The sequence below is a fragment of the Cephus cinctus genome, unplaced genomic scaffold (assembly GCF_000341935.2).
Source record: "Cephus cinctus unplaced genomic scaffold, Ccin1 Ccin1_scaffold0008, whole genome shotgun sequence".
In the NCBI taxonomy this organism is placed as follows: domain Eukaryota; kingdom Metazoa; phylum Arthropoda; class Insecta; order Hymenoptera; family Cephidae; genus Cephus; species Cephus cinctus.
In genome coordinates this window covers 313,854-324,804 of record NW_014332759.1, presented here as the reverse complement: position 1 = coordinate 324,804, position 10,951 = coordinate 313,854, and the positions used below count along the sequence as shown (strand labels likewise).

Sequence of the window (10,951 nt, the reverse complement as noted above, 5' to 3'; positions counted from 1 at the left end):
GCCCCCACCAACGTGCGGCGAGCTCGGGGAATTCGCGCTTGAATTGAGTTTGTTGTCCGTGAGCATCGCCACTTTTCGTTATAAGCCAACACCGCAATGAAAGCTTGAGAAAAAGGGACGGCTTGCATCGTAGTTCGGTGTTATACAAGGTATAAAAAAAATTGAAATTCCTCTACGTCTAACTTTACTGTAATGTAGGTTTCCTTTGCATTTTTGTAAAATGTAAAATAATCTGAACCTATTAAAATATTATGAGAAAAAAAGCTTTCATACGAATTTTCAGTTTTGTTTTTACTTCCGCTTATTGAATATACACAATACGTAACAATAGTCGCAGGAATGCAAAGCATCGCTGAATTATCTTTTATATGAAAGTAAATACAAACATTCGGTGTTCAAATATGTAAGATTTCACGCATCTCTTGTACGCTTACAACGACAGGTCCGCGTCAGAATTACATGCGTCTGGCACAATTTGAACGGGGGAAGCAATAAAGCTCAGCCATGCGAAACGGCGGTGAAATTTTCTATAAAGAGTTTGCTCATAACGAAATGGTACTACATTGGAGATCTTTGCTTTGTTCGGGTATAAATCTATATCTTGCGCTTTCTACAGCCTTATTTCGTCATGCTATTGGGCGACGTCTACAAGTAATGCATGATATAATTGACCCTTGAACCCCACCGCTCAGTCATTTTTGTCGAATCAACATTTAAGAACTATGATATAAATATTAGACTGAAGCAGCTGGATATTAAGTAAATACATGAAAAAAAGAATACAGTGTGGAGGAGGAAGCCTAGAACAGACGGATGAGTCATGCCGTCAGTCAGTGTGCGACAACTAAAATCGCTCTGGGACCCTGGTGACTCATCGATAGGGAGATACCTAGGTAAAAATTAACTTTCAAGATTCTTTTTAATAAATTTTTGTTCTGTGCGTTATATTTTATACATTTTTATTTAAAAAATTTTTTTCTCAATATAAATTATTTTTTACTCAAAAATACTAATTTTTGCTGTGTGCAATGTAAAAAGCCTATTCGCAATGAACATCGTGTACGTGTTTGTAGAAAGTGCCTGTAAATACTTTATGTTCATGTTTTTTAATCAAAATTCTATTTACGGTTCTTTTTCTTAATAAAAAAGATGTATTAACAATTATATATCTTTCTTCTTCATTTATTATCTGTGGAGACGTCTTGAAAATTGCGTACTTTCAATTTGTAAAAAAATCATTCTATTTCAATGATACGCAACTTTTATTATTAGCACGTGACGCCTTTAAATTATAAATATAGTATATAAATTATTTTAAATATAAATTTTTAAATATAAATATAGTCCTTTAAATTATAAATATAGCCATACTTTATTTTTCAAGTTCATTTTTCAACAAGCTACGAATTTTCAAACTTTTATACCTATTATATATCCTGTTTTTTATAATAAAAAATTATAAAACACATGAAGCTTTTTTACAAACCAACAATTGTTTTGTAAAATAGGCTTGAAACTATATTCACTTTTTTATAGATTTTTCTTATGACGCTAAATACTTTTAAAATTCGTAGAGTACCAGTGACCCATCGATGGAGTTTACGGATGCCCAGAATAACGATATCTAGATTATGAGGGTTTATTATAGGTTCGGGAAAATGTTATCGCAGCACGAAACACTGATGCGATTTGTGCGCGAAATTTCAAATTAGGATTTCAGGGGAAATGGATTATCGACAATTTCTTTTTACGAAAATAAATTACAAATACAAGGTAAAAAAACGTATACTGAAAATGAGCACTATTACGACGTTCCTTCGAAAACTAATGACGCCTTAGTAATACTATGGGTCACCTGTTCTCGGCATATTCTTTCCATAAATAAGAGAAAATCAAGCGTCCCAACCTTAACGCGTTACTCTTGTATTATAACCTTGACAACAACAACAACAACTTCGACGAGAAATAAAAAGAACAAAATGAATGTAGGTAAATCGCAGAATGTGCCGTTCTCGCATTGCAACAGTCAAAATATGAAGAATTTTTATTTAAAAAAACGGGGGGTGGGGGGTGACGTCACCAAACCACGTGTCTGATGACTTTGGTGTTTTTGTTCCGTACGAAAACTCAGTTGCGATTAGATTGGTAGGCAACAACAAGTAAAATATTCTGATTGCGATACAAACCACTCAATCGGCACGCGTTATTAATATAGAGAGATAATGCTAGGGACCGGAACTGCAATGCGATTGTGATATCCTGGGTCGAAAATTTCGCTCACGATAAAGAATGTAAAGGAGGCGTTTTCGTCGGTGTAATTTATTATCCAAAAATTGACTTTGTATCCCACATACAAATTTTAACTTCCAACTGTCATCTGGCTCCTGTTACAACATTCTTCTTCATACCCCAAACAACATACTTTATGTCTCTGGTGAAGGTAAACGTCTTAACAGAACCATCCAAGTATCATCCTTAACCCGACAGTAGGCACGTGGAGTGTCTGAGACGCCCCAACTTGAATGGGGAACAAAATCGCGCGACCGTTCCCTGGTCAAGTACGCCTGTACCTTCGTTATATGAAACATAAAAATATAGCTTGACCCTCTCGGTACGGAGGAGTTGGCCGCGGCTATACATTCATGGTACGGAGAAGTTTACCACAAGAGTGGTTGCACTGCACGGGCAGCGTAAACTGCGAAAACGTGTTTCGCGCAATTCATAGAAATCTCGAGCGTGATTGACACTAAACTTTTCATTCGGACCGCGACAGTCATAACTTTTCGCGATATGATTTCCCGAGGACGCCGCGAATAGGCGGCAGTAGTACCCAGAGAACGTTTCGTGTCCGCCGCCAATGGGCGGCAGTAATACCGAAAGTGTTAATACAAAATCTCCGTTTTTTGACTCCCTGTTTAACCCGTGTTTCCCTATTACTATTATGATTATTATCACCGGGGATCACTTTGAGCTAAATTACAAAATCGTACGATATTAACAGAGAGAAACATAATTACTTCATTACGAATAATTGGTAGATCATTGAATGTTTGTGTTCGATTTTTTTTTTTGAGGTCAAATAAAAAAAAAGGTATTAACCCGTCGTTAGGTATGAATTTTCATTAAAAAAAAAAAAAAGAACTTTTGTGATATGATCCGATGCTGTGTGATAAATAAGCACGGGACATGTTCCTGTGACCTATAACCCTCGCGAAAGTTGAAACTCTGCCGCTTCGAAACATGTGACCAGACACGTGGCCTCGTACGAGCAGTGTGAACAATGCATAAGAATTTTAATTACAGTGCGATTCAATTTGACCTACATACTGTTTGTATTATAATAACGAGGTGTATTTGCTTATGAGAGTAAGGAGAGACAAAAGTGAAAACAAATCTCAAAGTCCTGTTTTTCTATTAAAAGCCAATCGGTGAACTCAGCTTGCCGAGTGGTTCGATCGATTAATCCTATAATAAACGGGAACGACAGAAATTCCATTCCACATGTAAATGCGCAGAATCATAAAATAAAATCCCTACCGTATAAAAGTGCCAGTGTAGTATAAAAGGTGCTCACAGCTTTTGTCGCTTTCTAACCGATACGCGGTAAATAGCGATTAATTGGCATAGAGGTAGAAGTCAGCAAGGTAGTCGAACACGGCCGTATGGAGTTAGCCATTAATTATACATTGTCACCGTAAACGGCGTGTGCGAGACGTATTTAAATGGTCGTTCCTGTAACGTGCGAAACTTACCAAAACAAGTGCTAGAATCGGCCGCAGTGCGGCGCACCGGTAGCATTAACGTTCCCGCTTTTTTTTTTTTTTTTTTTTTTTTTTTTTTTTTTTTCAAATGAGAAATTTAATTCCCTTGTCGATTTTCAGTTTACAAAAAAAACTTTACACTTTCCACGGCAACGATTTTCCATATATGCGCGACTCGAGAATTAAATCACGCAACACTTCCTGCAACGCTGCAGCAGATAATTGTGACACTGATTCACAAGGATGATATAAAGTCCAGAATTCTGTTTTGGTAAACAACAATTTCTGCTAACACAAAACGTTTCGGAGTCACTGCAGACACGTGAACGTTCACGAGGTGCGACTGAGGATGGCGATGCAGCCAAGAAAAAAAGAAAATAAGTGGGAAAATTCGTTGCCGTTACTTCGCAGTTAAAATTTGGCCGTAGTTCATGTTTCTTCCGCTAGAGAATTGCGTCAACCACGCGGGTGTCGGAAGGCATAAGAAGCTTAGAGCTTTCCTTTGTCCTATTTCGTTGATGGTATTTCGACATTCGACTACAGAGATATTTACAGACGGGCATTCGAGGGCGTGAATTGTCAAATCGAGTAGGAAAGCAGAAAAAATGTAGTTGCATTACCATTTTCCGGTGACGCCAAACGCGCGCGTGATTTTTTAATGTCAAGGAAGCTTATTATTCCGATGCGACGGTTACGTTTAAAAAGGCGCTGCGCACCAGGGACGGCACAGGCCGTGCTGAAAATTACCATCGAGTCCTACGCCACTGCGAACGTTTGCGAGCAAAAACTATCGAGTCCCTTATAATATAGTACAAAGAGAAATTTCGTGCCATTGTCCCAAGGAAACGTTGTTTACGTCTTCGTCAGGCAGCTCCTCGTAGGAGCTGTGTAAACGATATGATGGGAACAATTAAATTCGCAGCTTTAATGATAATCTCAAATTAAACGGAGAACAGAGGGAGAATATAAAAGTTATACAATTTCGTAATGATCGATGTAATAAACCGGGCAATGCACCCAGCGATATCTAATCGAGTTTTAAAAATAGGCACTTGTTGATAACAAATTTGACGATCGCCCCACGACATTGAAAACAATTCTCAATGGCTTGAATTGCCACTACGAGATTTCGCATTCTTCGGTCTCAGAGTGAGGATGGGCCGATTGCACGTTTTTGTTATTATTTAATTAGCATACGAGAAAGAGACAAACAAATGCCAAAATCGATCGAACACCGGTTACACATTCGGAGCGTTATTTCTCGAGCCTTCCCGAGTGCTCTCGTCACCTGCTCGAACATTCCCGAGAGTTCCCGAACGATCTACCCTCGTCTTCTCGAATATTCTCGCGCGCTCTAAATGTCCTGAGCTATCTGGAAGAGTCTAGGAACTTTCGAGAAGACTCCCAAAAGTTCTGCGTGACACCATAAAGTAAGTATTCTGACCCGAGCATATAAGTTTATTTTGCATTTAAAAAGCATTACCACGAGGGTACGTATCTCTGACACCCCACGTGCCTAATTCCAGGTTAAAAACCAATATACATATATCTTCACTGTACCCAACAAAAACATACGTATTGCGCGTGAGGTAAAAACACGACACGCGATGCATACGGATAAAGACGTAAAAAAAATTTTAGCCAACGAGTGGGGAAAAGACTGCCAGATTTAGGAGAATCTTTTCGTTCCGAAGCGCTCGTTATAAAGTAGTCGAAGCTAATAACAGAAAAGACAACATTTAACCACTCTTATCCGGTTGATAAGAACATATAATTATTAAACAAAGCCACACATGACATAACCAAGAAGCGGTCATGCGATAAGAATATTTTTTCAATCTCGATGAATCTTCATTCATATAGCTTCTCTCCTTTTCTTTTCGCTAACCAATATGCAAACAATATTATATTTCACCTCGAGAATCCCCGACAAATCCCATTCGCTCTAAAAGTAAATAATCGATGAGCCAGCGCGGATATGAAATTCGATTCTCGTTTCCGTCGTCGATGTTACTTTGCAGTAGCATTGCGTAATTTTATAGTAGCCTCTTATACATTATAATACAGATTGACAACAGTACCGCGCGCCACCAGAATATGCTAAATATACATTTCCCTTGCGTTGCCTCGGAAGTTCTTCCTATATAACTACCGTCGAGTTCTTGGACACCATTTAGATACTGGTTAAGACAACGCAAGTCATGCTTCGAGATTTCTACTCCCGGAAGTGACGGGGGGTCATCGGCATTGCATTTTCCAGACGATGCGACCGATTTACGTGCTCGTGACTCGTGCCCGACACAAATCCGCCGAACGATATTCTCAATGAACGACTGCACAGGGACGCATGTCGAGTTTGCGAAAGCAAGAAAAATTATTTTCTAATCTTGTAATCTCTGTCATCGGTCGGAGCGCCGATCCTATCATTACGTCAGCGGGTAGGAAGAATCTACTGTAGCTCGTATTAGATAGATGATTCGTTGCCGCTGGGCATAATAACTGATGTTATTGTGATTCACGACTGTCACAGTTTCATTATTATTATTATTATGTAACATTATCTGATAATCATCCGCGGCAACCGTATCGCACACTTTTCATACACTTTTCAGCTACCTCGACTGATATGCGTTCCTGTCGGGAATGGGCTACGAGTTTGGCGACAAATAAGTAGGTTGACAGACTTCGCGAGGGGACGTGGAAAAAACGTCATATAATTATTGTCGCATTATTACGAGCAAAGATACCAGCCAGTGTTATGTTATTCGTTACGACAATGCCGTATACTGCGAACACGATAATACAATTTTCTGAGTGAAGACAGTTTCGGAAGATTTTGATAATACCAAATAATCACATAAAAACCCTACCACAAACGTTCAAAATTGTATACATCCAATAATGAGGAAGTTCTGAGACGTTAAAAAAAGTTTAAGCAAAAATTAAAAAAAAAATATTTTCAATGTCTCTGGTTCACGAAGGAAAAAGTTCATAACAAAGTGAAATCGTCTTCAATTATGTAAGCAGAAAATATGCAAGATGGCGATAACGAAAAAAAAAAAATGTAAATCGTGACACTAGGAATGTCTGTATGAATTACATAGTAAAATTGATGACAGGTGCTATCGTCGTTCGAGTAACAAATTCTACACAAGAGTGGCGTACAGCAATACATGTAAAAGTGACGATAATACACCTTAAGTTTGGCGTACCTACTTCGGAGTGAATTTCACGATCATTCAATTTCAATCGTGAAATTGAACGGCGTAACGGTTGCGTGAAACAGATCGATATCAGGGGGGCATAGTATTATCGCACACGCTCGGCAACCTCTCACTGTGTCAATCGCCGTTGAAACGGCTCGCGGAATTGTTCTCAAGGCCATGTAAACACTTTCACAATGGTGTGCCGGGCTGTGGCCGCGCCGCCTGTTTCTCCACGAGATTCCTAAGAGTATAAAGAGATTCAGGTAGAAAGACGGTGAGAGTTCTCGTAGGCACGAGAAACGGAGATAAAAAATATGGTTGGAAATAGTAACGTAGGCGGTTGGTAGCAGGTGTGTGTGCGTGCGTGCGTGCGTGTCTGGGATGGGGAGAAGGGGGCTGAAGATAATACATTACATAGGAAAAGATTAACAATGTCAAAAGGACAGGTCAAATCTATCAACCCATTGTTGACTTGTAAATATATTTCAAGAATACAATAACAAGTTCAATGTTATCTGAATAAATTGCTTCCGCCCTTATCTTCAATATTTTTCTAATGGAGCAGGATCTCCCTTATTTTAAATAATTCTGAAAACCAATTACTACTATGCTAATGTTGAAAAAAAAAAAAGAATAAGCGGGTATCCATCGACTGTAAAATGATATATTGTTCGCGGACACCAGTAATAAACACGAAGTCATGGTAACGATCGTGAGGAATTGGTAATTCTCGGAAAGCTTCGTGTCCATGGTAGCGACCTTGGTCAAATTCGCTAAGCTTCAGAATTCCTCAAAATACAATGCGCGCGGTATAATGTCGTAGCAGAGAATTGTCTTCAACACGAGAAGAGCTGGTTCGGTATTTCCGCCAACATTGATCCACGAATATGCATATGAGAGAAAAGCAAGTTGATTAGAATAGCTAAGGTATTTAAGAGAGGGAGCTCCCATGCCGAGCAAGAAATCCGTTACGGTTCCTTTCCTTTCGCCGATCACTCGTCAGGGACACGTCGAGCGATGCAAAGCAGCAGCTAACTAAAGTAACCAACCGCGTAACAAGACCAGACGCAGAATGTCAAACATTCTATAATATTATCTCTTTCACATTATCTTAATCTCCGTATGCGGTAATGTGTAACGCAAGGAACAGACAATAGACGTGGTAGCACGATGAGCGCGTGTAACGCGCATGCGCGCACCGAACGTTCGAGCGAGCGAGTAAGCAACAAAGTGGAACTCGCATAGAAGCATAGAAGACAGCGAAACTAGCGGGGAGCTGTATTACGAATGAATAAGAAGTACTTTCAAAGGCATCGCGACGATTTTAAAACATGCCTTTAAATTCCGCGCGTGATGTATGATACTTTAATTTTCAAAAAATAATCGCCTAAATCACGAGTATTTTGTGTAACCCAATTAGCTTCATCTTGACAGTTTATTAAAATCGAATTAAGAATTTCAGTTTATTCACAAGACCACGATCGTTGTAATCCTCGGTGGTACGTACATATTGCACTTTGCGAAGCGGTGCTAACATATGGTCTATCCTACGGATAGTAAAATTCCGATAATACTTACATGTTGCACGAGCTGTTACAAATCTTGCAGTCGGGACACTGGAACGAGTCTCACTGTTATTTCTCGATATTTTTATTCGCGAACCCCTTTATCTCTGGTTTGGAGAAGCAACTTTTCCTACAGTTCGCAAACGTGAAACGCAAGAGTGGAACGACGTCGCGTGAAGCGCGACACAGTGATGCCAGCGGGTGTCGTGAATTCACAATACGTTGATCCTCAGTTTTGGCTGTCCTAGGTCGAAAGTCGTTGGGCTCTTCCAGATGACTAAGTTCACGTACACGGGAGCAGGAGCGTCCTTTCGCTATCCCACGATTGATGACGGACGTTGGCGTTGGTGTTGCGATAAATTAAATCGCGTTCACCCTCGAGTATCTTAAGATGACGATGACGCAGCTGCTAACCGCTCTAATCCCTCTAGCGACAGTTATTTCTGTTTTTTTCTTTACCCACAATACTTTCTCGCGTTTAACCGTGTAACGCACCAAGTCTTATAATTAGCGGAGTCAGTTACACATTAACGACGCACGAAGTCGCCGCGGCGAACCAACTGACACTGACAGCCCGATTCCGTGTAACCGCGCACGCACCGGAGCTCTGTCTCCCCACCCAAACCCACCACACGGTCCCCCCGCCATCCTCTACCACGCCGCTTCTACCTACCCTCGCTGTATTCCGACTTGGCCAAACTACCACCGCCATTGCCGCAACCCTAACCTCACTATTCAACCCCCCCACCAACAATTCTTACTATTCCACATGCATCAGCAGGAGGACCAGAGTAGCTAGTAGCGCTGGCAACACCAGGCGGCTACAAAAGTCACGAAGCTGTCCCGCATATGGCAACCGGCAGCTCAGTTCTGACGTCCTTAGGTCCCCACCAACGTCGCGCATTGCTTCTTAACCAGCCGTAACACGATGCAAACTGCGGCTCTCAGTGGCTCTCCACTCGCGAGCGCGAGTTGCTAGCTGAAAAGGTGCTGTGATCGCTCGACGTTTCCAACTAGTATGGTTGCTCTTGTGATCATCGAAAAGTGGCATCCGATATACAAAGAGAAAGAAAAGCAGAATGAAAATGTTACTGTTAAAGTTATATAAAACAGAAGGTAGCTTGCTACAAAAATATACAGACGATATACATATTAGACTGTTAAATCCCCTCTTTGTTAGGTTTCATTTTATCGAATTTTATCAAATTTAATTATATTTCTAAATAAACCTTTTTGTTATCAAGTGCCTAATATTGTATAGTTCACGTATACGATATTCAAGATACGTCACTATGATTATGATTCTTTGTGTGTAACATAAAAGAGTGGCCACTGCCCACGCTCGTTCTAATCGCTAATCGTGAAATTTGCCTTCTTTATCTCTATGTGCGCAAATGTTAACGCCGTTACGCGCGCGATAATAATTATTACTGGAAATACGAGTAAACAGCGAACTGACGTTTAATTGTTCTGTCGTTCGCGGCGAGACGTCAGATCGAAGGTGATTAATATATTTCTGCCTTCATTGTCCTCGTTTGTACCTCGTCCACTCCTCACGCCTCTGTCGTTTGACAAACTCTTGATCCGTTCTTATTGCACGATGTTCCTCGCATCAACGTTACCCACGTTCAGTCCGAACGACCTTACCAAGGTCACCAAGCATCAATTTTCCGTATCTGAGGTATATTATCCGATATGAAAAATTTAAAAATAAAAATTTTTAGATTAATTGTGAATAAAGATATTTTTTACACTCAGTTTGGTGTCACTGGTAACCTATAATGGAAGATCAGCCTATTTTTTGGGGCTGTGATAAAAGTGCACGTGATAACGTTTTTTTTTTTTTTCACGAAATTGATCGTAGGTCTATATCATTGTATACGTTTCGGTTATGGACACCTCATTCAGGAATATCAAGGGTGTCGTAAAAACGGTAACAATTGGATAACATTAGCCATTGGGATATTGAGTTTGTTGGATCGTCGTTTTTTTTTTCTACTTCAAATTGAATACGTCCGCATGGATGAAGGCATCTATCCACGACATCTAGTATTACGTCATCGGGAGCCACGTGCTGCAGCCATTTGATTATAGCTACTAACGGCCTGGACCAAAGGTATCAATCATTGAACTGAAATCGCAAACCTTTCGAATGTAAATTTAACCGCCTCTGTACAAAAACTTACCCAAATCCCGACGCAAGCGAGTGACTAAATAGTCAAAGCAATGTGAGATCATAGTCAGTCCAGGGTATAGCATTTCGCGTAGTAAAGTCAGGGATTGTGCAATGATAATATTGCGCCAGTATTTGGGTTAGTAACCTCGAGCTGAGCAAAGTGTGAAACGGTAGCCGACGATGAAAATGGAGTAAACTGATATTAAAAAAAAAAAAAAAAAAAAAAAAAAAAAAAAAAAAAAA

General features: G+C 40.0%; 1 protein-coding gene across 3 annotated transcripts in view; it reads right to left on the bottom strand.

The window, feature by feature from the left end:
- The window catches only part of LOC107270101 (putative nucleotidyltransferase FAM46C), a 69,848-nt gene that overhangs the window by 17,126 nt on the left and 41,771 nt on the right, over nucleotides 1-10,951 (bottom strand). Inside the window, exon 1 of one of the 3 annotated variants that reach the window (XM_025090347.1) lies at nucleotides 8,546-9,134. The exons of 1 other annotated variant lie outside the window; for it this stretch is intronic. The gene's annotated coding sequence lies outside the window, so the exon portion shown is untranslated. Of the gene's footprint in view, nucleotides 1-8,545; nucleotides 9,135-10,951 lie in introns of those variants that run through there. One more of the 3 variants, XM_015744908.2, reaches the window with a different exon arrangement.